Below are 25,202 nucleotides of genomic sequence, written 5' to 3' on the forward strand. Positions count from 1 at the left end.
TTTTTAAATAATGACTTAAAACTCTAATCAGGTTTTCCTTCTCTTTTACTTGCATCTCTTTATTAGGAGTCTGCTAGACTGGATGTTGTCTTTATACTTGCTAATTATATTGTTAAAAAGAAACACCAGAACCTGACAGCATTTCACCATAAAATATCAGAGGAGGTCTTAATTCCTGCTTCCTCTCTTATTTTTGTTCTTGACATCAGAGATCAGGTGACATACGTTCTTGTTCCTATATATAAGTATGTATGTAAGATCATAAACATACAGGGTATAAAGATGAAATCTTTCCTAAGTATTTAGAAAATTCCACTCAGTGGATAAAGAACTGGGTGGTCGGTCGCATTCAAAGAGTTGCGGTCAATGGCTCGATGTCTAGGTGGAGAGCAGTGATGAGTGGCGTTCCTCAGGGGTCGGTACTGGGACCTGTACTGTTCAACATCTTTGTCGGTGACATGGACAGTGGGGTCGAGTGCACCCTCAGCAATTTTGCCGATGATACCAAGCTGTTTGGCAAGGTAGAAATGCTGGAGGGGAGGGATACCATCCAGAGGGACCTGGACAGGCTGGAGAGGTGGGCCCAACCCAACCTCATGCAGTTCAACAAGGCCAAGTGCAAGGTCCTACATCTGGGTCGGGGCAATCCCAAGCACAAACACAGGCTCGGCCGGGAATGGCTCGAGAGCTGCCCTGAGGAGAAGGACCTGGGTGTGCTGATTGACGGGAAGCTCAGCATGAGCCAGCAATGTGCGATCGCAGGCCAGAAGGCCAACCATATCCTGGGCTGCATCAAAAGAAGTGTGGCCAGCAGGTGAGGATGATCCGAGGGCTGGAGCACCTATCCTATGAGGAGAGGCTGAAAGAGTTGGGACTGTTCAGCCTGGAGAAGGGAAGGCTCCGGGGAGATCTTATTGCAGCCTTCCAGTCCCTAAAGGGGGCCTACAGGAGAGCTGGGGAAGGACTTTTTACAAGGGCATGTAGTGATAGGATGAAGGGGAATGGCTTTAAACTGGAAGAGGACAGGTTTAGATAAAACTTTAGGAAGAAATTATTCACTTTGAGGGTTGTAAGGCACTGGAACAGGTTGCCCAGAGAGGTTGTTGAGGCCCCATCCCTGGAGGTGTTCAAGGCCAGGCTGGACGTGGCGTTGGGCAACCTGGTCTAGTAGGAGGTGTCCCTGCCTGTGTCAGGGGGGCTGGGACTCGATGAGCTTCAACGTCCTTTCCAGCCTAAACCAGTCTATGATTTTATGATTCTATGAATACCTCCATTCTGCCTTATGCAGTGCTTTCCAATACTGTCTTCTGACTGTAAACTTAAGAATAAATCCTGCTTCCCAATTGTGTACCTTTGCAGCAACATACGCTTGACATTGCTGAAAAGATCTTCAAGTTGTACTTTGAAATGTATTCCCAGCTAACACTTCTAAGCCAGTCTTCCATCTTACATGTTATGGTCCTAAAATAATTTCTCCTAAATTCCATTCCTCCTACCAAATAAACAGTGTACTAATATTAGAAGAGCCTCCGTTTTTCTTTTTGCCAGTTTATTTTTCAGTTCATTTTCCTGAAGCAATCCAAATCATTGATTCTTCAACTTCTTGTTGTAATGAGTGTGTCAGAAGGACATGCTTAGCTTCAAGACTCCTATTTTACCTTCAAGATAATGGTATATGTAACAACACTTGAAGATGTATTTCTTCCCTTTCTTTGCACAAAGTCAAGGCCTGGCAATATCATCATACCAAATGATAAATCCCATTGGTACCCAATGAGAAATCCCTTGGGTCAACCCTTCCATTCTCTCTAGAACAAAAGGCTATGATTACGTCCATTATAAAAATGTTATAATAACATATCCATATAACAAGTAGATTATTCAGATCCCCTCTATCATAAATTTGATGTTGATTAGTTACCTCCTGAAAAACTTGAAAAAAAAAAAAATAAGAGAACAAACACAAATCAACAAGAAATGCTACCTGAATCTTGGCTTATGCTCAAGTGTATCACTTTTCCTGGGTTCCTTCTCTTTGTACTGGCCTATTTCATATTTCTTTTCTTACATTTCTTTTTGAATAATACAGCAGACAACATGCACGTATACTATGATCCATGCACACTGAGTTAGAAAAAGAGATAAAATCAGTGAATTAGTCTGCAGAGAAAATGAATTTCTTAGTAGTTGAATCCAAACTCAGTGAAAGCTATTATCAAATCAGCAGTCTTTTATGGACTGTCTTTTATGCAAAACTGTTAACGAATTTCTTCCATCCTGAGTCACCACTAAATGCTTCTCATATATTCATCAAAAATTGCATAGATATATAAACAGAGCTTTATTATTATACGGTCCAATAATTAGGAATGAGATATTTTGCCAAGAAACCATAAAAGATGTTCAACTCCCATGTTAAAGCAAGATGCAGTCTTTGGTTAAAGAGAGGGCTCTTTCAATAAGAACAAAATATTTAATACAAAAAGCTGATTGGTTGACCAGTGAAACAAAAGACATAATCTGGTGCTTAAATATACATAAGGACTCTGAAATATGTGATAATAAGTAAAAAAAGAGTACTGGAAATAAAACATAATTCTAATTTTGTTAAACATTTTGCTGTCACCTCCAAACACTTTCAGCACCATCTTGCTAAAACAAAGCAAATCTATGTAAGAAAACTTGAAAAGAGAAATTAAATCATTCTTGATGTACCCTATAAATACATATGTTGATGTATCAGTAAGTTTTGAAAAACTGCTATATATATGCATTTTCAAGTTCAGACAATTGATAAAAAAAAACAAAATCCTTTGCATAGACGATGTATCAGTTATCAAGTATTGCCTGAGGACATATTTTTCCTTTTTCATTTTTCCTTCCCCTTCCCTCCGTTCCCTCCTTTCATTCTTTCCTTCCTTCCTTCCTGTACTACAGATCCTGTAGATCCTAATGTAAAGATACTCATAGAATACTTTTTTTTTTTGTTCTAAAGCCTGCAGATTCTCATTCCTTCGTTCATTAGCAAGCTGAAATTTCCAGCCCCTTGCCACTTAGATCATTTGACTTTATACTCAGTACAAGGGAAAATAAAGCTTTCTTTCCCTGTTTCTTGTCACAGTTGTGTTTGTACTTTTTGTTCCTGTACCAATATAACTTGAATGTTTTTTATTGCTTAGCCTTGTCTCTTGTATGTCTGACCTAAGTTGAGGTGTTCAGAAGCTTACAAAGTTCTTCACAAATGTACAGAAACAATCAATTGACATTCAAGCTAGACCTTGTCAAACCTTTCTTTACAAAGACAATTTGGCAAAATTTGTTCTAGAACGATGGAGTTAAATTACGTTATTTGATATTTTCTCTCAGTCTAAACTATACTTAAATTGTGTATTACATTTCCTTATGGTAGGCATAACTTAAAAGTACATTCAAGGATCTTTATTAAGAAGTTTCTGCAAATAAAAATACTCCTGGAAGTTCAACAGGTCCCAAATCTCCGTTCTGGGTTTTGTTCATCAATGTGTACCAAGACATGTAAATGACTCTCCCAATAAACACAGACCTTCCTTTTGTCTTTTTTTTTTTTTTTTGACTGACACTCTGCATTGGAGTGTAGCTAGTGATTCCTTCTTCTCAGTCTTCTCAAGAAATAATGGGAAGTTAGACACCTTTATTTCAGTGCTCTGAGCTGCAGTCTGAATATTACTTCCCTATATTTCACAGGAAGTATTTTGGATTTTGGGGGATTTTTCTTAAAATTTGTTCACCAGTATTAGAATATACCCATCAAAAACTCCTGCCTTTCAAAGAGCTGAAAAAATCTTAATAATACCAGGAGAAAGTCTTATTTCACCTGTAAATGAAGTTAATAACTCCTAGAAGTTGCTTAAAAGAGGAATAGTCTAAGACATTTTGCATGGATCATGAAGAAGTATTCAACAAAGTGGTTGGAATATCTGCAAAGAACACATTCAGCTGGCATGTTTTGAAATGTGGGGCAAAAGTGATATAAGAAAAAATGTGCACAGTTTTACCTCTGATTAAAATAATTATTCATGCTACAGACTGCAGTGTCTCAGGACCCTACAAGTGCTGGGACAACACCATCCTTGGACAAAGGCTGGATTATCTGTGCCTTTTTCATAGCTGGTAGATCTTATTCGACCTGTTTTTAAGACCTTACAGTGACAGGGGTCACACATCTAGATAATTTGTTCAATTGCAAAATTCTTCCCGTTAAAAGATACTCCTGACTTCTAGAGCATATTTCCCTTGTTTATTACTTTTTTCCAATGTCAGTGGACTCGAATAATTAAGATTGGGACATTGCTTACACAGTTCTTTTCCACAAACTAATACCTCCAAATTCTTCCATGGTTTTGATATACTGTGCTTTTAAAACCACTTACATTTGCTGGTCTTCTCTGGACTGCCTTCATCTTATCCCCTCTGTACTAATCCCTGTGACCCGTGTCATGTATGCTGCTCCAGGTGAGACATCATGACTGCCAAGATTAGGAGAGTAATTACCTTTTACGTTTTAATGCTTCTGTTAGTACAACCTGATAGACAGTAGCCTGTCTTGTAATTTCATCACATTATAAATCTACATTCAGCCTGTAGCACAGTGCAAACAATACCTATGTCCTTTTCTGCAGAACTGCTTTCTAAGTAGTTATTTTTCAATTTGAAATTATGTTTCTTCCTAAATTTAGCACATTATTCTCATCTCTTTTGAATTTCATCTTCCTGATTTTTGTTCATTCATAAGTTTATCAAAATCAATTGCTTAAGATTTTTTATTTGTACTCTAAAGGGCCTGCCATCTCTCATTGCTGAAAGTCATCTGAAAACTTCTACTGGTTTATTATTACTACATCAGCCATGTGCTAGACGGAAAATTGGAAGTTTAGCATGAAAATTAATATAATTACTAGTACTAAATGGAAAAAAAACAACAACCAACCTTGCTACATTTCAAACAAGTAGCTTGTTTGAAAACAAGCAACTATCCTTTGAGGTTTTAACCAGCTGTGACCCATCTAGTAGTAGTAATATGTATGCCATAATTGCTTAGTTTGCTTATAAAAGATGTGGCGCATTCAAAAATTTAATAGAATCAAGCAACAGCACTTCTGCTGAGTGTCCCCTAACCACAAAGTCAGTACCTTGCAGAAAAAGAAAATTAAATTGGTTTGACACCATTTATTCCTGACAAATTAATGCTGACCATACCTTAGCACCTGATTATCCTCCAAGAACTTACAAATTGATTGTTCAATAATTTGTTCCAGTAGCTTTCTAGTATTATATTTAGGCTGAACAGTCTATAGCTCCCTAGGTGCTCCTTCTTCCTTTTTTAATGATAGGCATTACATATGACCTTCCCTACTCCTCTGGGACCTCACTTATCATCCACAGCTTTCTTGAGATCTTTGTTAATGGTTCATAGATAGCTTCAGCTAATCCTTTAACAGTCAAAGGCAAATTTCCTAAGACCCTGGAAATTACAATATATATAACTCACCTAAACGTTATTTAACCCAAGTCTTCATTATTCTTATCAGTATTCCTGTACTCTTGAAATTAATTGTGCTATGCATCTGATTACAATTAAGCTTTTTAAGAATGCTGAATTTAAAAAGCAAAAGATACTTTGTTCTTTTCAGCAACATTGACTTTTTAAACATCCCAGCTGACAGTTGGAATTATGTTTTCCCTTTTCTTTCTTTTTTTACCTTTAATTTATTTGCAGGTTTTTTTAAAATAAAAATATCAGTTTGTTTTTACAACAGCAAATGACTGACAGGCTTCTTAAAACTGTTAAGAACTGAAAATTGCACCAGTGATAATCACACAATGCACAGCTTGCTCAATAGCAAAAATGCACATGCTATTAATTTAATGTTGGGGTTTTTTTTTGTATAAATTTGTATTACTACATTTATAACTGCTATTTTTTCATACTTGTGCTTCTATTCAACTAAAATGAGTTTGTACTTCATATGTCCTCTATGCACGGGAATTAAATTTTATGAGAAAAACAATGTATTTTTATAAACATTAAACAATTATAAATACTAACCAAATATTTAAATTTTGTTCTAGAACCATGTAGCACTTCTCATTAATAGAAAAATGGCATTTACTTGTGCAGAATTATGTCAGTTGACAACATTTTGATAAAATTAGAAAAAAAAAATGTTTCAGCTTTTTAGGTTCAGTATCCCAATAGACATTTAATGTGGAAAATTCTGTATTTCATACTAAGAAGAGATATTTAGTTTGAGGCATTGGCCTTTCATATCTGTGAAGCAGAACCTAGCATCCTAAAGAAGTTTCTGAATGTCTGGACATGTATACTGACCCTAGTTTAAGTCTGTTGCACAGCATTTGGTTTAGAAAATTAGAGACATTTTCATGCTATGGGAAATTCAATATATTGCACCATGGTCTACATTTCAGAAAGTTGTTTCTAATGCATAAAAACAGCTTCATTGCACTACTACTTATGAACAGTGATGGATACCCTTGCACAGTGGCAGAAAATGCTCATTAGTAAATTACCCACAGATGGATTTATCACACTCCCATTTAATCCCTCCCCAGAGTAGGAGGCCCTGTGAACCCTGTGCATCACTTAGGAAGAGTAAGTGAGACTTGAAGGGAGAGGAACTGGTGTGAAGAGCCCTGAGCTGGTCCAGTGCACTCAGACAATATAATCCATTAAAAGGTCTTGACACAAGTTTGATATAAGTTGAACAACTGAGTCACTGCTGAGAAACTGTAATAAAGCACAAGAATATCTAAGAAAAAGACGATCTCTTCCAGAAAAAATTGCCGCTTTTAGGCAAATCTTGATTTACCTCATCATCACTTTTTCTCTGCATGATATTATTCCCTTAGTAGACTGTTTTATGCAGATTACTGCCTTGGACAAATCTAAAACTACTTTACATGAAAATTAAGGTTGATCAAGTAATAATGAATGGATCCTTTGCATTTCTGATGTTTACATCCACATTTTTGAAAGCAATATTTTTCTTGTCGTGCTCAGAAATTTATGATATAAGTTGACAATCCTGGTTGTCACTACCCAGCTACTCAATAAATAGAGTAAAGAAAGAATATTACATTATTTGCAAACATCTCTCTCCATAATTCATAACTATTGAGGTGGATTGGGAATCATAAAATACATGTAAATCACAGTAGGTCATACAAACAGGTGTTTTTCAAGCATAGGAGTTGGATCTGCTGAGGTGTCCCTACTTCTTCTAAAGTTAAAGGACTAGTGGCAAAGCTTTAAATAATAATTCCGTACCTGGATTTGAAAAGAATGGCTTGCAACAGTGTTCTATAGCCTGACTGGCCCTTTTCACTGCTGCAACACAAATACAAACATATTGTGAAAAGAGGGTCAAAATATCAATAAGCTTGAATTGGCAACTGCCCCCTCAGTTTCCAGGGGTTTTTTTAACCTTTTTTTTAATATGCAGCCTTTTCTGAGAATATATGCTATCAGAACAAAATTTATATGACTGGTTTCTTTTTAATTCATGAACACAAAAGCAAGACATAACTGAGGTTTCCAGATGTCATTTTTCTAACCATAGTTAAAAGCATATACAGAAGCTTTTAACATATTCATAATCTTTGAAAACTACCTAATAAGGTAGATTTTAAATATAGAAGTTTAAATGTGTGCTCTATCATTTTGCTGAAGGGGAGATTCACAATATTAGCTTTAGAGGATTTTCCTAGTTTACTCATAACACCATTGGATTTTCTGCTGAACAGTGCAGTGTAAAACTTTACAAATGTGAAAGCAATGATTTTATGGATAAACAATTTTTTGTGGTGAAATTCTATGCTACGAGATATAAGATCTGCTAATATATTTTCTCACAGTACGTAATCAGAACATAAGATACCCTCAGAGTTCTCACAAAGTTTTACCCAAAATTTTTAACACATACAATGCCTGCTGACATCAAAGTGGTTTTATTCTTTTTTAACTTAATTGCAGCAAATGTTGCATTTAAAACATTTATATCTTAATAGGACATGAAGGCTGTTGTGTATTTATTTACTGTAATTAGAAGAGGGTAATGGAAATACGCTAAATAAATTTATAGAGTGTTTACTTACATAGGTAAATGTGAATGTTTCTTCCAATCAGTTCTTTGCAAGTACTATCAGCCTTATGCTTGCTGTAATGATACAAATATTACAGAGCTGAAGACTTTTAAGTTTTGAACAGTATCTGTGGTGGTTTGGTTTTGTCTGGAGAGTGATCTTGTTTTTAAAGGAGCAAGGGTGTGTTTAGGGAAGAAAGCTGTTCTGTTTTCTGAATTTCTTAAGAGTCAAAAGTCTGGATGGAAGCTCTTAGTAACAGTCTATCCAAAATCTTGCCTTGAGAAGTTTGATATTTTTTTCCCTTTGGCTAGTTGCCATTCTACCGTTAGTCATTTAAACTGAAACCAAGTTTGATTCACTTCCAGTGCAAAATATCACTCAAAGGTAATGGAGCTATGTATACTGATTTCACTTGTGCACACTGTTTCCCTTCTCCTACCATTTTTCCTTCTAGTCTTTTAGCCACAGGTAAACTCATAACTAATCTCTTTCCTTCCTTCCTTCCTTGCTTCTTCCCTCCCTTCCTTCTTTCCTCCCTTCCTTCCTTCCTCTCTTCTTTCCTTCCTTCCAGAAACTGCAGCCCATGGAGAGCCCATGCAGGGGCAGGTGCCTGGAAGGAGCTGCAGCCCATGGAGAGGAGCCCATGCAGGTGCAGGTTTCTGGCAGGACCTGTGACCCTGTGGGGGACCCACAATGGAGCAGTTCATTCCTGAAGGTCTGCACCCCATGGGAAGGGCCCATGTTGGAAACCTTCATGAAGGACTGCATCCCATGGGAGGGACTCCATGCTGGAGCAGGGGAAAGCCTGAGGAGGAAGGAGAGGCAGAGAGGAAGAACTATGAACTGACTGCAACTCCAATTCCCCATCCCCCTGTGCCACTCAGGGTAGATGGTAGAAGAGTTAGGAGTGAAGTTGAGCCTGGGAAGAAGAGAGGGGAGGGGGGAAGGTGAATACAGTTTTGTTCTTATTTCTTACCATCCTCCTCTGTTATAACTAATTGGCAATAAATTAAATTTATTTCCCCAAGTGGAGTCTTTTTTTCCAGTGACAACAATTGGTAAGCGATCTCCTTGTTCTTATCTCGATCCGCACAGTTTTCGTTGTATTTTCTCCCCCCGTCCTGTTGAAGATGGGGAGTGACAGGGTGGCTTTGTGGGCATCTGGTGGCCAGTCAAGGTCAACCCACCACACACACACAAACAAACACTTAGGCCCACTTCTGTCTTTATGATAGACTTGCATCCCAATGCTGAGTAACGCTATTGAACTCTGGAAACATACAGATTTCAAATTCCATCTGGGATTCAAGCTCTGTACTTAGAACTTTGTAACACACTGTAAAAATTTAGCCCATCTGTTCTCCCTTCCCCTTGCAAGTGATATACTCATGTTGGTCAGGCACAAACGCATTGTGGTAGGTCCATCTTATTTTATTTTAAACATACTCCAACATTTGTTCAAGTTAAAAAGCATATATTTTACCCCAAATTATCTCCAAAATGAGTGAGGAAGAAAGGGGAGAAGACAGATGGTATAGTTTGTAGAAGGAATGCTGAGAAATGATACATGTATCTCTCAATACAGTGAAAACACAATGCCAAAATTCGTGCTTGAAATTTGTAGTGAAATATAAGAATAGTAGAATACTAGAGAGGGCAAAGACAACTGGTGGAGTGCAATGCACTAAATCGTCATTTGCTGATTCAATAGAAGTACATGGGAGCTATTACACTTTGGCAGCTATTTTATTTTTCCCTTCTGGAGTTTCAGACTTGTACACTAAGATGGGTTTCATCTGATTAAAACTTGCACTATGTTTAATTTCCTTCAAAAGTACAATCACTTTAAAAGGGAGAGAAAGGGAGTGAAAGAGACCCACAAGAGAGTGAAATAATGTTGGGGGTGGAAAAGGGGCAGTAATTTTGCCCGGATAATGTTGTCATACTTTGTAAAGCCTTTAATGCTGGAATTTATTTATTAATGATGCATGGGTTATTACCCACCATCTGTCTTGTGTTAGCAGTGGGCTGTTTCAGATTATGGTAATGTGTTTCTGATTTGAGTCGTGTTGAAAGCCAGAACAAGGCATCTCATGTGCAGTCCTCTTTGAGGCCTGCTGTTTTCAATTCCTCTTCACAGAATGGGCTTTTATTTGATTTGTTATGGGGATTTTTTCTTCTGTTGCCAAAACAGCTGCAAGCCTGGAAGGGAATGAGACACAGGGCCACATCAAACTTGTTAGCTCGTAAGAGAAACAGTATGTTCCAGGAACAAAAAGGGGAGCTGAAGGGAGAGAGAGATGAGGAGAAGAGAGAGAGTAGGAAGGGACAGAAGAAAAGAGGTCAAGAGAAAGGATAAAGAGCTCTAATGGACTTTTTACTTGGTTTTCGTATCAAGGGCAAAAAAAAAATATGTTTTCTCTTCCAAGTGGCACACAGCATATTGTTTCGTTTTTAATTTAGTGTCCTAGTTAACACAGAAAGTCTTTTTTTTTTTTGTCTTTTTCCACTGTTTTTGAAAGTCTTCAACTGCTTTTATGCTAGTGCAAAGCAGGAAATAAAACTTTTACCCCAAATGAGCTGCCACCAAAGGGGGAAAAAAAAACCCAAACAACCAAAGCCATAACCTTCAAAGCCAAAGTCTTCTCATGTTTCTGATGTGGCATGCAGTGTGTTCATGGTAGAGGCATGTGAAGACAAGGAGAAAAGATCACGCAGCTCCCTTGCTGAGAATCCTCCTATTTAGGTCTCAGAGTCTGTCTGTCAGGCTATTGAACTGTGTTTCTGAAGTTAAGTAAGCAAGGAGAGAAGCCGATTCCTCTCTATAAATGCTGATTCGTCTGCACAACACTTGGACTATGAGCTTCTTAAACATACCAGCAGCATTTGTGCTACATTTTTAATCTGAGGAATGATTTTTGAAAATAGCATAGGTACTTCTCTATTTAAGTTAAACCTTACTGAATATTTTACAGAAGTCTGTTGGTAAGAAATTAACATTTGTATAAAAATAACATTTATATAAAAATAACATTTTCAGACTGTGACATATACTTGTCTCACTTGGTATAATACATAGAATAGCTCTCAGTTTCCATTTAGAAAGTATCACTCTTTCAGGATGAAGAAGCACTAGATCATCAATTCTTATTCTTTTCGTGGGACTGATGCTTTAACCAGTAGTCTTTTTTCACTCAGTCTTGGCTATACACACATTTGCTAAAATTCAGTAATAGTTCTAATGTTTTTCATGTAATTCACAAGAAAAAGAAAATGGAAACTTTTCTTTTGTTTAGAAGCTAAACTACAGTTTGTTGCATTCAAATCCCTTTTCCATCTTCTTTTTTTTTTTTTTTTTCCTGGTACACTGGTGAGAACAAAGTGTGTGTATGCAAACATTTACACAATAGAATTTCAGACCTGAAGCCAGTATTCTCATCTTTTTGTGAAATATGCTGAGTTTGTAGACATCACGATGTCACCCACAGCTTACTGAACTGTAGCTAATTTCAAAAATATGAATTTCTGGTATGTACCAGAACTTTCAGATCACTGCTGCAATATGTTGAATGAAGTCAGACTGAGGTGCTGGCTAATGCAGGTTAGGTGCCACAATCTTCAACAAGTGGTTTAAAACTCTCCAGAAGAGCATCTATAGAGTAGCCATTTTGCAACTCAATAGCTCCTTTAGCGTTATTCAAAAGATGTTGACAAGCAGTTGATATTTTTTTGCATCCCCTCCTCCCCTAATTTTCTTGATCTTTACCAATCTAACTCTAAGAAATTATGTGATAGAGGCTGTCTGAAAGCTGATTTTGTATTGAGTTTCTGTGTTTTTTCATAGTGTAATGAATTAGGTTGAAATACTAGTCTTAAAAGTCCTTTTAGAATGTATGGCTATGCGATAGGACTTTTTCAGAGAGCTCAGTAGAAAGGAACAACTGCTAAGCTCCTGCTAACAATCTTCAGCAGAAATCTGTTTCTGAAAGCAGACATAATGGTGTAACAGTGACTGAGATGTCTAACTTGAATTGGCCATGAATGAGCTAATCTGCTTTATCATGCTTTTTTTTTTTTAAGAATTAATAGCAGTAGGAAGATCAATGTATTTATTTGAGAGAAAATTGGGCAAATATTTTCTATATTGAAAATGCAAAAAAGGGAAAAGTGGATCTTAAGGGAAATTTAAATGTGAAATGGGTATCTGCCTTTTAGAGGACTTTTGGAATAGTTAGCAACTATTTTAAATACCTAAAAAAATATTTCATATTCTTTGTATATGAAAAAAAAAACACCAAACCTTAAAAAAATCACAGACAATGGTAAAAAAGCACATAGAAAGAAACAAATTGAATAATCCAAAATTGAAATCTGTATAAAACAGTGTATGTTACAATCTCTTTCTACACCAGAAACACTTTAACTGCATTTGATCACAACTCATATGTATTCTGTTTATCCTTAGAGTGAGAGAACTAAATTCAATTTCTCTTGTGCAGTTCAAGTGAATATGAAAAGGAAGCCAAACACACCTATGTATATCTCAGTGATTTCATACGTTCCCTCATTCTGCTTTACTGCATATGATTAAAGGGGTTTTTTTTATATTTATTCTTACCACACAGCGGCTTCAGAGAAACTAATATATGTGAGTTCTAGTGACAGACAACAGTTATTATCTGTTAGGAATTACAGAAGATTAGAGGAGAAATACTTTAAAGTCAATGGATGGTCTGTCCTTACACTGTTAAACATGATCTTTCACCTGTTACTAATTTTCTTCATAACATCAAAGGTCTTTGCTTGTTTGAACACAAGGGGAAAACAGCTATTTCAAGTTGTTTACACAGAGTAAACAAGGGCACAAACAGGGAAGGATGTTCATATTAATTAGGTATGGTCTTCAGTAAGATAAGAACTTGATGTTGTTTCTAGAGTCATCTTCTCCACCGCCTGGCTCAAAGCTTACAGACACCCAGCAATGATTTTATATTCGTTTAGTGGATGAACTAGATATGTTCTTTCTGATTTGATTCTGGTAGCACAGAGGCTTTTATTTTCATGGTGATGTTGTTCATATTCACTCTTAAAGTCGCAATTTTTTTCTGAATGTTTTCCATGCGTTTAAAAGTGAGGCAGACATGGTGGTCAGTATCTTAACCAACACTCCGGGCTGACTGGCAGACCTCTGCAGCTCAGATGCATCTAGCAACAGAATATCTGTACAATCTGAGATAAACATCTACCTAATTTGAAAACACTGCTTCTAACAGTACCCAAGAGTGTACATTTAAGAAAAAAGTATATGAACAAGAAAGGATGCCATGATTACTTCCACCAGTTTATTTTCTGACAATGTGAACTGAAAGTCTTTCTGAGCTAATAGCTATATTGAGATCTTTGGATTAATAGCCTTCATGTGGGACTTTTCTTCCCTGGCTTGTCTACTTATTATATGAACTCATTTTTACTTTTGGCCTCCAGAAAATCTTCTGTTCCATGGTTCAGTTGCATGTTCCGTAGAAAGAGTACTTGCATTTAAAAACTGATGCCTGCTAATTTTGTTAGTGTGCTTCTACTTCTCACCTTACAAGTAATAATGAATAAACATTCCCTATTTATGCTCATTATACCATTCACATCATTTATCTACACTTCAAGATAATAAGCCATTCTTTCAGTCTGGTTTCTAATAAAAACAAGTTCTCCAGGTAATGAAGACAAAGTATAACACAACAGGTATTAATAAAGAGCTGTAGATCAGATATCCACAATCCAGCATTTGGCTGGGTTACAATTCTAGGACATCCAAAAATAATGCAAAAGTTCTAGACAAAAAAAAAAAAAAAAAGAAAAAAAAGAAAATATTTTACTATAAATATTAATTTAAACAGATTAACAATCAAAGAATTTTAAGCTGGTAAATAGTCTTTAAGTATCTGAATACCAAAAAAAATATGGTAAAAGTTAACAAGATCTTTACCCTACTATTTTGCAGTGATTCTAATTGAAGTATTTCATTTTTATCAAGCCATAAGCCTGCTTTCCTTTTGCTACTGCAAATTTTTCAGAATTACATGAACAAGTGAGTTCCTTTATACTCAAGATAGATAGTGCATAAATACTTAATTATAAATAGAAACCTAGATTAACTGGAATCAGCTAAAAAGAGGAGGAGGTATTTCAAATGCACCTCACCAGGACTCATGTAAATATGAATGCACCCACATTTACTTCTAGTCATCTCCTAGCCATTGACAAAAAAACAAGCAGATATGTGATCCTGAAGATCAGGATGTACACACTTACAGGTGTAAGTGAAAAGCATAAGAAGATTTAATTGTAGTAGGCAACATCATGGCAAAGAGAAGAAAGGTATCCTTCTGTAACCCCACAGCTTAAACCTGTTACACCCCAAAAGCAAAAAGAATACCTGTTCAGCATTCTAATTTGTGCAATTTCATTCAAAAATCTGATAACTACTCACTAATTTTTCTTAGGCCAAGTACAGATACTGTTATGAATAGTTTTAATTATATCCTTTTTTTTTCTTTTGTTATACCCCAATCAACTAAGCAAAATGTGATGGAGGCTTCTAACTAAATTGTCATTGTAAGAAGAAAATAATTTTCTCTTCTGAGCTCATACTGTCCTCTAAATGTTTCAGTCAGTTTAACATTGATCTGTGATCAGACCATAAAAGGAAAGGTAAATGACAAAACCCAATATTTTCTCATATCCACTGAAATAAAGAAAGGTAAGATCTACAAAAACATACCACGTAGTCATTATGGAATGTGCACTTAAAAGTGTCTTGGAAGTCGGTTACATGATAAGTGAACAACTATACCAGTAGATTATTTAAAACACCATAATTAAACAAAACTATAAATTTGAACACCTTCCAAACACTGACCTGTGAAGCCAAACAGAAGAGAAAATTATATACAGTAGACATGCTTTACAGCTTATTTAGACAGATTATAAAGCAGGACTTGATAAAACAAAGAATTTACACTCAAACCGATAAGTTTCAAAGGATATAAAGACCACAATATCTGTAAAGTGATTTTTCTGTTGGCCAATATAAAGTATTGATTCATCATCTTCCTTTCACTTCAAATGGTATGTATCGATGTGCTCCACAATTTCTGAGACACACGATGTGGGGACATAGTTTATGGTGTCATATGGTACGGTGTAAAAGTCTACTTAACTGCTAAATTGGCAATTCTTTTCACCCCCCATGCATGTGAACGGCAGTTTTCCTGTAAGAAAATTGTACTTCTATTGTGTACATGTGAATCTTTCCTTCTCTTTTCCAAGTTCCACACTGAGGAACAACCCGGCCAAAGCCTCTGAAATCTGGGTGGCAAAGCTGCACTTTGAAAGACAGACAGAGGCTGCCCTTTAATATTGTTGGAAAATACACAATAATATAGGGAAACCACAGCAGGAAAAATTCTCCCCTCACAGGCATACACAGAACTCCCATTGACGTCAAAAGATTTTCTGGCTTTATATGTCTAATGGAAAAATATGGCCTATTGTGCTAGCTACACTGCACCAAAATTTTGACTGAATGGGACCTCAGGGACAAGAGAGGCGCAATAACACAAAATCTAAAACTGAGAAAGATGACTTGTGGTTTGTGCTGGGCTGGCCACTAAAACCAGGACATCACTGAAGTTCATATTTTACATGCACAGTCTTTGAACTGATGAAGAGGATTGCATATGATTATGCTCAGGTTGTTTGTGCGTCTTCCTTTGTGAGGGCAATCTCAAGTTTAATAGAATAGTCCCTACACCATTCCTTAAAGAAACCTTAATACATGCCCATCCTCACAGCTGACACTCCAGCAAGGGAAGCAAAAGACAGATATATTTTTTCCTGGCAGTTTCAAATACAAGAAAATATTATATTTTGAATGGCAACTCAATGCAGATATCTTGAAATGCTTACAAGTGTAAGCTTATAAACTCCAGATGAATTAGGAAATTGTTTTGAAATTTAGTCTCTAACTTTGGCTGCCTCAAAATGGACTTAACAATCAATTTATAATTAACCGTCAACTGGCAAATCACTTTCCAAAAATTTAGTTACCCTGAAGGTATTATGTGATTTTTTTCTAGTTAATATGCATTAAAAAAAGAAACCCTTTCATGTACATCATCTCTCCTCTGTTCTGAGCAATGCAGGAGAAACAAGAAAAGTTGTGTCTAAAACAGGTCATAATCTTATAACCGTAGATTTCCAAAATCCCACTGAGACTCAAAATACTGCACATAATACTTGGGATCTGGATTCAGGTGATTTGTCTGAAAAATGTTCAAAGGTTATAGCATTAATAGAACACATGGAGGAAAATTTTAGCTTTGAGTCAATAGGTTCTACCTTTCATGGGCAATGGAACTTGATAAAACTATATGTGGTTGGAAATATTCACATCGTTGCCAGAAGTAACAGCTGTCATTGTCTCACTTAGAGACAGGGATTCAAAAGCAGCTGAAGCCTTTTCTAGGAAAGGAGATTTCTGTCCTACAAACAGGTATTCTTGTTAAGTGGGGGTGCCCCTATTTAAAAACAAAGAGGCAGGTCTGTAAAAGGATGTGGGCTTTCTTGCAGGCATCTAGCACAAGATGTAATTCCCCGCTCAAGCCCACACTGCACTCTTCAGTGCAGAGAAACTTAGATTTTGTCCTTATTGGTGCCTGAAGTTCTAGTACAGACATGCCCAGAAAAGCCTCATAATGGACACCAACTAAGAGCTCTAAGTATTGCTTTAGAATCTATAAATCAGGTGCGTGCTTGATTACACCTTCTAATTCATACGCAGTCACGCGTATCTGCCTTGCACAAAACAAGGGAGGGAAATATGAGCACGTTAGTGCCACTACATCCCACAACATTAAGGAAGTATTCTTATGTTTAAGTATGCCAGCAGAGGGAATATGCATCCAGGATGTTAAAGGCTCAACTTTCAATGCAATTGCCACCTGCACTTTTAGTCACTGATTTCCATGTCTTGTTGTCCAAAAGGTGACTTTAGGAAAGCACAATTCATGTGTTATGGGACTTGCTCCTCTACTGAAAATATATTCACACACTGTGAGGGAGATGAACAATCATTGTCTTAAAGCGTCAGAACTACAGTGCTGTTTGCTCTACCCACTAATTGCAATGGAAGCTTTAACTTTTAACTAGAAGCATGAATTACATAGGACAGCTATGTAGATTAAGTATCCTTTGCACATCCACTCAAATTATATGAAGAGAGAAAAAGAGTTGGTGTTGTGGGGGTGCTGGGTTTTTTGTTTGTTTTGGGGTTTGTTGGTTGAGCTTTTATAATAATAAAACAAAGAAAGAAAGAAACAAAAAACTCAAACCAACCAAACAAAAAAACTCCAAGTAAGCTACCAAAATACCTAGCTGTGTAATTTCTGTCATTAACTTCTGTCAGGACCTTGGTCAGCTCTCCAAAATAAATCTCCTGTAAGAATCAGATGGGATAAAAGCTGAACATTAAGGAATTAGGGGACAAGTGTGTGCCATCTACCATATTATATTTATTAGGCCAAACAATGGGAAAGGGCCAGTGGTTTGCTGTCTGGTTCAGGCACCTCCTCTCATTTAAAAGCCTTTCACCAGGGCCAAATTGCTAATTACTTGGAGATTTAGCAGAGGCCAGTTATAGACAGGCCAGCTGGGAAGCTCTGCCTGCCAGAACAGCCAGACAGCTCTGCTTTTTCTGTCCAACTGGCTTGGACAGTAATGACTGAGTTTGGCACAACAGATGAAAGACTAAAAGCATGCCACCAAGTTTAAAATGCCAGTAACCAAGAGATTGATGCGTCAAGCCTAAGGGGTCAGAAATTATGTAACTGACAAAATTTGAAGTTCTGAAGGGTCTAATAACATACCCCTTGACCCATAAGCAGATATTTGGCCAGGATTGAGAGTTATAGGGCTTTAAGGTATATTTCAGTCATTAAATATTATATTTAACAGCACTGCCTTAGTTTTGATTCACCATCTTTATGAATTGCTGAGTAAATTGTTTATTTTTTAAATCATCACTAAGTCCACAACATACTTGACAATTTGTACCCCTTTGCCTGCAGAATACTACTTTTCTCTTCTTTTTAGAATTAATAATCTAAATCTAATGTTTATTTCTGGGTTAAAAACAAACAAACAAGCAAACCAAACCAAAACAAAAAAATAAACCTACTACTTAGTGTCATGAGCAATAATATGCCACTATATGGCAGCTTTAAATTTCAAAGAACAATAAGACGTTTTACATTAAGAATGAAAATATTTCCTTGTAGCTATAAAATTTCAACAAATTTAAAACCTGAAATATCTCTTAATGTAATTTATAAAAAACATTTTCTGGTGAGATGAATAGCAAAGAAAGAAGATTCATGTTCTAAAAGAAGTTTAGGCTACAGGACCTAGCAACATTACAATTCATGTATGTGTGAATCAGTTGCAAAATCAAGGACTAAGTCTGCAAGTGGTGATTTACTCCAGGTACAGATATGTAGGTAATTAAAGAAGGATAAGTAGAATTTAAAGAACAGAATAATTAAAAATTTAGATCTTTTTTCCCCTGGATTTTAGAGAAAGTAATCATTGTAGCTTTTCTTGCCTTCTATGAGCATATAGAACTTAGGAAAGTGCTTAAGAGAGTGGTGAGGCACTGGAACAGGTTGCCCAGAAAAGCTGTGGATGCCTCATCCCTGGAAGTGTTCAAGGCCAGGTTGGATGGCCACCTGTTCTAGTGGAAGGTGTCCCTGTCCATGGCAGGGGCGTTGTAATTAGATGACCTTTAAGGTCCCTTCCAACTCTAACCATTCTATGTTTCTGTGATTCTATAAAGAAACTGTCATTAATTTTCTTACCGTAGGAATTTAATTTGACAAGGTAATGGACACATAAGCCAAAAACCTCATTGAATCTTATGAGAAACTTACTGCATTTTCTTAGAAGATATTACTTTGAAGAATGAGTGGATAGTTCTGTATTTTTGTCTTTTCAGCTTGTTTTACCTTTACCAAGGCTTTCTACACATCTGAAACTCAGTAGCATCTGCTAAGATGTTTTCTTGCAATAACAACAGCTGTTCGCTAAGAATCAGACTGAAAACATCAAACTCCATTCCTAAAGATGAAACTAATGTAAGCAAGATCTGGGCAATAGAAGATCAATACAGGATTTGAGTTGGACGCTAAGAATACAATATGCTAACTAATATAGAATTTGTTTTGTGAAGGACAATCCTTAGAAGGGACTATTTCTTTTTATGGTAGTGACATGTCTTTTGTATCCAGCATCCAGCGGAAGAGTTAAACAGTTGTTGATTTAACTGGTCAGCTTTGGAAGAAAAAAAAATGCATAATTTCTTCAGTAGCAAAGAAAGGACAAGTGGTCATTAAAGAAAAGCCACAAAGCTGCAGATAGACCAGCAGGGTCATTTACACAGATTCCACAACCCCATTTAAGATGATTTAATTGCTTTATTTGCCCCAGAGGCCCCACTCGTCACATGAATTTGCTCATCTGTTTAAAAAACAAAATGCCTACTAACCACTTTCCTGTGCTTTGATGCATTTGTTTCCAAAGTATTTCTTTTAAATTGAGTGAGAATTAAACTTTACGCACACAGTTCCATAACAACTTTGCTTGTAATGAGAGCCATCTTTTAATGGGAAGTACTGCCCTACTAAATTAAAAGCATACAAAGTATAAACCACATATATCAGTATGTAAAAAATAAAGAGCCCCTCCATTTAGTCATTTCACTAAACAATGTGATGATGCATACTAAAATGAAACACACAAACACACAGACAAAAGAAGTTATATCCCCACTAGCATAAAGATGTCTCACTGGAAAAGGAGAAATACTGAAAAATCTGTTTCCAGTTAAGCAGACAAACAAGGAATAATAACCATTCAATGTTAATCTGGATCTCTAACAAAAATTATTTTAATCTTATTTGCATTTAAATGCCATTAAAGGACTTTGTAGCTTTTTTCTTTTTTTTTTCTTTTTTTTTTTTTTTTTTTGTTCTGGAAATATATCTATGATAAGTTTCAAGGAATCACAGAATTAATGCAAGAATAAAGATGAACATTGAAGGGTTTAATTTTTCAAATTTTTTAAAGGTTTTCAGTTTGTATTTACAAAATTCTAAGTGACAAGTGTCCTTCTATGTTCAGCTCTGGTAGAGAAGTGCATGTGGTAGGACCAAGAAAGGAAGACTAATCCCAGAATTCAGCTTGGAAATTTGACTTCTTTTTTTTTTTTTTTTAAATGTTGAAGTTCTGTCCAGTACTTCACAAACTGTAATCAACAGGTAACAACAAACTAAAGAGACTCAAAATGTCCAAAACATAATTACATATGTTGCCTATTAAACACTTCAAATTTACTTTATAAGGCTATCATATGTATAACTATAGGTGCAAGTGAAAATTAATGTTTGAAAAGATATTTTAATCTAAATCAATGGAAAATGAAACTGAGGTAATAGTTTATAAACATATTTAAAAGCTATATTTTCAGCTATGCATAAGATTATGGTTTAATGGCAAGAAAAAAGCACAAACTGCCTTGCTTATTTTTTATTTTTACACAGACATCTTGAAGTATAAGATACAGGCCACACAATACAAAACATGTCAGCCCCAGAAAAAGTGTTCTACATTTCATTAAGCATAAGCTGTCTAAATTGCCTGCTAAGAATAAAGTCTTATTGTCAAAGGGAAAGTTCAAAAGGAAAACACACAAACCAAAATTATATAAAGAATATTTATAACCATAGTGGAAGATCACAGTCACAAAAATTAATCTAAAAAATATTCCAGGCTGGCTTATTCCACACAGTGTTCTTCAAAAGCATTATGTGTCAAATTTATTCTACAGTTCATAAAAGCCATCTGTCAACAGTTTCGTGATGTCATTTTTGCTTTTACTCTGTTCAGAGACACAAGGACTCCAAAAAGATGAAGTCTCTTGTATGCTACTGACAGAACTTTGTGTATTCTGTGACTCTTTTTACCCATCACTAACTAAGCTCCATAGTTTACCTTTTGATTCATTTTGCTCTGCTCAATTTCTGCCAACAACGCTATCGTTTTTCCTGTCACTCATAAAAAGAAATAATCTGTGACTGTCCAGACTCCTTGCTTCTTGACACTTAGGTAAAAATCTGTCCTTTCTTCCTCTATAAAAGCTAAAAAAAAAACCCATTTCTTATTGCTCCTAAATCCCTGTGCCACACGATATTTTTACAAGAAAAATAACATTATTCCAAGAGCAAAAAGGATAAGTTTAGTCTTTTTTTTTTTCAATCAAACTCTATAAACCTCTAATCATAACTTAACTCATCACATTTCTTGTAAACTTAATTACAAATGTTCCACAAAACAAAATCATAAGTATTTGTAGAACAAGAAACTAAAGCTACGCAAAGAAGAACAGTTATTTGGAAAATATTTACAAGAAATAGGAATTCACATAAGCATAACCAGCAGTCTATGGGTCTCCCTACATTAGATTTTTGTTTGAATCAGGAGTGTGATCTTGAAGGAAATATTAAAATTGCCCCCATTTATCATGTTTCTGTTCATATCACAGAGCACTCCTGGAACATATGAACTGAATTTTGGATAAAACAAACCCAGAAGATACATTCTAGTTGCCTGAAGTGAAAAAAAACCTATGATATGCTGCAGTACAAACATCAGGTTTTCCATGTGAATGGCTTTGCTCTATAAATCCACATTTCCAGGTTCACACAGATTGTTAGAGTTGATATAGTCCATCAGGAACTGAAATTCCCTGGACCAAGAACAATGAAACAATACGGTTTCCCACAGTTCTTTCTGTGTTAGAAAATATTGTTACAGTGAAAATTAAAAGTTTTGGACACTTGCTCAAAATTTCTGCAAATGCTGAGTATGCACAATACACAGATAAAATGTATAATGCATTCACAAGAAATGCTACATACCCAGGATTCTTCAGATTTATAGAACACCTATCACACACATAGTGTATAAAGACACATCAGATGTACTGCACGCATATATATATTTCTGTTTAGGAACTCCTTACAAATAAGCGTAACAAAAGATTTCCTGAATAGACACTCAGAAAAGTAGTGGTTGAATTACATGAAGAAACAGTAAAAGCCCAAAGGAAATTTGAATGGACAATACTTTTTTAAAGTTTAGTGTGTCTAAACTTCGGGGATAAAAGAGAAAGAAAAAATAATTTAGAAATGCTCATCTCCTCAAAAGAAATACACTACTTTATCTTTGGCATGCATAGTGGCAGAAATTTGGAATTAAAAGACTGTTTGGAAGAAAGTAGATGGCAGGTAAGCAAAAGATTCATGAAAGAAGGACAAATTAAACACCCTTTAACTGGTAAAATGTATTGCAGTTGATGACATTCACTAGCTACAAGCTGCAAAAGAAAGCAAGCTGAGAACATTTATTACAATTACTATCCCTCTTTAATGTTCTTTAACAACCTTGATTTTTCTTTTCCTTACCTCCTACTTGTGCAGACCAGTATTATTGTTATTGGCTATTAACATAGCCAAATTTTAAAGATTTGGGGAACAGTATCTGTTATTAGATCTATTGAAAAAGCAGGTATAAAGAACTAATTCAATGTACTTTTAGTCAGATCTTGAAAAAGCTGATTTCATTATCCACACAAATGGTCATAATGTTTCAAGCCCTAAATATTCTCTATGCACATCTTAGATTTAACTATATAGTTGGCCTTGCTGCTGCATATGTAAATATCTGAATGTGCATATTGTTGGATAAAAAATCATTTAATAAATTCAAGTTAAGCCCAGGGCTCAATTTTAGGTTCAGTGCTCTTTAATGTTTTGATAAATGATCTGGATGCAGGAATCGAATGTACATTAAGTAAGGTTGTCAATGATACTAAACTGGGAGGAGCTGTGGACTCCCTTGAAGGTGGAGAGGCCTTACAGAGAGATATGGATAGACTAGAGAGCTGGGCAATCACCAACTGTATGAAGTTTAACAAGAGCAAGTGCAGGATTCTCCACCTGCGAAGGGGTAATCCTGGTTATACATACAAACTGGGGGACAAAAGTCTGGAGTGCAGCCCCACAGAAAGGAGATCTGGGGGGTTGGGTTGGTGGCAAGTTAAGCATGAGTCAACAGTGTGCCCTGGCAGCCGAAAGTGCCAACCATAGCCTGGGGTGCATCCAGCACAGCACAGCTAGCGGGTCAACGGAGGTGATTGTCCCACTCGAAATTGCACAGGTGTGGCCCCACCTCAAGCACTGTGTGCAGTTTTGGGCACCTGAATATAGGAAGGACCTCAAAGTATCTGAGTGTGTCCAGAGGAGGGTGACCAAGATGGTGAAAGGCCTCGAGGGCAAAACTTACGAGGAGTGGCTGAGGTCACTTGGTTTGTTCAGCTTGGAGAAGAGAAGGCTGAGAAACCTGTCAGAGTTCAGGGAGTGTCTGGACAATGCTTTTAGTCATATGGCTTAGTTTTATGTAGTCCTACAAGGAGCATGGTGCTGGACTTGATGATCCTTATGGGTCATTATGGAGTGAAGGTTGATACTTCAGAAAAATGCCTTCATAACCTAGTAGTTAAACTAAAGGACAGGGAATGAATGAGCTTGTTTCCCTCTAAATTCAGAAGAGTTGGACCTATTTGATTTCAAAGTCACCTCGCCAGTGAGCATCACAGAGGACCATCAAAGAGATTTCTGTAATCTTTGCACTACAGACTTCTACATCTAAAATCATTGTAGAGGTAAGAGATAATGCTTCCTTTTTCTTTTTGAGATGAGTGTGTAGCCTAGCAATCTTCATGACAACAAGAAAACACAATGTTTGAAAAAGTTTTTAAAATTAAGCAATGGTAGAAGAAAAATGAATTCTGGCTCTTTGGCTAAAGAGACCTGGCAGAAACTAAAAAGTATAAAAAGACCCATATATTATTTTTATAGCAGCAAGTTGGATTCGCTTTTGGAAATAGAATTTTGAGTACTATTACACATTTAGATTGATTTAAAACTTTGGTTTTGACTGCAGGCATGCAGACAAGATGGTTTGAATTTAAGTTCTTTTTTGTATTCTGGTTTCACACAGATTTCTAACAACTGTCCACGTGAAAGGATTTAGGCCTCCAAAATTCCTTTATTTAAAATATTTTCAAAATGATGTTTTTTTTGTTTTTTTTTTCCAGGAAAAGGTGTACAACTAATGCATTTAAACAAACAAAGCAAAAATTTTGCCAGAATTATTATGAACCATTAGAGAACATAGCCTTAGATCTTTGCTCAGAATCCACTCAAATAGCTTTGGAGATCTTTTGATGATCGTTGGTTTTTGTGGGGTTTTTTTTGGCAATCTGTCCTCAATTTCTGTGTTGGGAGTGTTGTACAGTGGTTAAAAGAATTGGTTCCCCTGGGTGGGGTGAGGAGTAGGGGGAAACAGGGGAAAGAGAATTAACATCTAGTTATTACTTTCTCCTTTGAGGTCTAATCTGTCTGTTGTCATCCATATGTAAAAAAAAAAAAATTACTAATCATGAGTTCCTGACCAGGACATCAGATATATGTTTAGCTGAGATGGGACCTGTGTATCCCATTTAGTTTACTATGTCATTTAGGTTAGTACATCCCACAATCAGTTCAGCATATTGGATGTTTTATGTCCATTGCGTTGCTCACTTGAACGTCACATTTATAAAACTAACCTGTTTCCTGTTACTGACCTCAGGAAACCTTCATAGGGAGCCCTAGTAGTAATCATCAATCAATTATAACCAGCTCATATTTTTTCGTTAGCTTCATGAATATGTCAGTTGCTGAGCTCCAGTCTTATGGTCATCTCTCCATCAAAATGTCTGAAAGAGGCAAGCTTCATCACCTAAGGTCCAAGGACTTCTGATTCCTTATAGACTACTGCTATACAGTCACCTTTCTATCTTGGCCTCTGTTGTGTATGTCAAGAAAGCTGGGAAGTCAGCAGTGAGCACA

Source organism: Charadrius vociferus, unplaced genomic scaffold (genome assembly GCF_000708025.1).
Source record: "Charadrius vociferus isolate BGI_N301 unplaced genomic scaffold, ASM70802v2 scaffold380, whole genome shotgun sequence".
NCBI lineage: Eukaryota > Metazoa > Chordata > Aves > Charadriiformes > Charadriidae > Charadrius > Charadrius vociferus.